Source organism: Photinus pyralis, unplaced genomic scaffold (assembly GCF_008802855.1).
Source record: "Photinus pyralis isolate 1611_PpyrPB1 unplaced genomic scaffold, Ppyr1.3 Ppyr1.4_LG2, whole genome shotgun sequence".
NCBI lineage: Eukaryota > Metazoa > Arthropoda > Insecta > Coleoptera > Lampyridae > Photinus > Photinus pyralis.
The window spans coordinates 21,486,044-21,487,867 of record NW_022170403.1 but is presented as its reverse complement, the minus strand read 5'-3'; the positions used below and the strand labels follow the sequence as shown (position 1 = coordinate 21,487,867).

At 33.1% G+C, this 1,824-nt stretch overlaps 1 long non-coding RNA gene across 1 annotated transcript; it reads left to right on the top strand.

The window, feature by feature from the left end:
- Nucleotides 1–1,128: 1,128 nt before the first annotated feature.
- LOC116162675 lies at nucleotides 1,129–1,393 on the top strand. Its single transcript, XR_004143580.1, has 2 exons — nucleotides 1,129–1,269; nucleotides 1,321–1,393. It is a non-coding gene; the product is annotated as an uncharacterized LOC116162675 (long non-coding RNA).
- Nucleotides 1,394–1,824: the final 431 nt, after the last annotated feature.

Here is a 1,824-nt window from a genome sequence, read left to right as displayed (position 1 = left end):
TCTACTTTCCTATTCAACATCATAGCTCCCAAAGGATATTATTTATGGAAGCGTTGGTACGATGATAATGGATATAGTTTCATGCATAGAAGCGCAGTTTATTACACCCTGCTGTAAAACTCAACACAGCTACAATTGATAGTTTCACAACATTCTGTATGCGCGCTTGCAATTTAAGCTGAATTACCAAGGTATTCACTTATACTCCTACTAATATGAATGACATTTTTAGCCTTCATCATCATGGGGGTACTACATTAATTTTACTTTTTCCAAAGTTTACCTTGATTTACAACATTTCAACATTAAATAGGTAAATTGAATAATGCCAACGTAAAGGGTGGTAATTGACAAATTGGTCTCCTGCTTTATAGTCGCGCATCAACCGGTCTCACATTAATATGTAACAAGGGTCGTGTACAATGGTCGTTAATATCAATCTTTGTTGGATAAATATTTTGGTGTTAGTACACCATTAAGCTGTCAATGATTTCACGTAAAACAAACATCTGAATCATTAACATCCGTGCGAATACGAGATAGTTTAGCATTCGACGCAAAAAGGTACATATACTCCGTTCAATAGTTATTGTCCAAGTAGTAGACCATGTTAGGGTGATGAAATTCCTGTGTATATGTGCTGTCACTCATTAGGTTATGTCCATTTTATACAAAATGATAATTTCCTGTCAATGTGCAAAACCTAGTTGCCAGATTTAGTTTTGGATTTTGTGGTAATTTTGATATAGGTTAATACGTATAAATTTCATGAGAAACAACTTGCTCAATACGTTTCATACTTTATTGAGTAGGCAAATGGCTCTAATGAACATTATTAATTTCAAAAGGCTGTTATATACTTACAATTATATGCTTAGTAATAGCTAGATACCTAACTGCGTTTGAGAGTAGTTCTTGCTTCTACGGTGCCATTGGAATGTATCTTCCTTGGATCTTTTGTTTTCCGTCTGTGCTGTTTGATGATTAGTACATTTCTGTTAATCCTATTTACGACGGGTAGCTTCCTATTCTTTGGAGAACCTTTGTAACGTTATGACGTGTCGTAAGATGTCGTTGGCGTTTAAACTATACTTGAAATATTGGTCTTGCTATCAGGAATTCGGAAAACGCACTTGTCTTCGTACCTACGTTTGGTGCGGATAAAAATTTGCAATTTATTTAGTTGCGTTTAAGAAAATTTCATTCCAATCAATTTGCATTGAATATTCCTATTGAGGATAAATTTTAAAAAGAAAAGGTCATAGAACCGTAAGTTTTAATTTTATTATTTCAAATTTGTAACATTTCACCACATTTTAGTTTTTTGTACATACCGGATTTGGGCCCCTGGAACAGAAAGAAGGAGCATTAGTTTCTGCAGCTTCCGTATTACCAAAAAAAAACAAATTCAGTAGTAGTTTGCTCTAAATAAAAAAAAAACAACTTACCAACTTCAGCAACTTCTTCAGGAGTGTTCGTCGATAACTATTAAGTCACTATCTACTGGTCAAAAAAAAATTTAATTGCATCTTCAGACGACGGCAAGAGACAGAAATCAAACGCAAGGTTAGCTAACATTTCACCATTCGGTCATCATTTACTCATTTCATTTAAAATCTTCCATACCAAATTGATACAAATGATACGTAATTTAGTTGAAAAGTACCTACCTGTTTTTTAATAATCCAATGTAAATTACTTTAATTTTATATTTTGTTCTGCGATAGCGCTATCCCGTCTTTATTTAATTTTTTTTTCCGTTTAATCTTATAATTCTTGTGTTCCTTTCATAAAAAAAAAAAACCTATAAATTGTAAAGGGTAC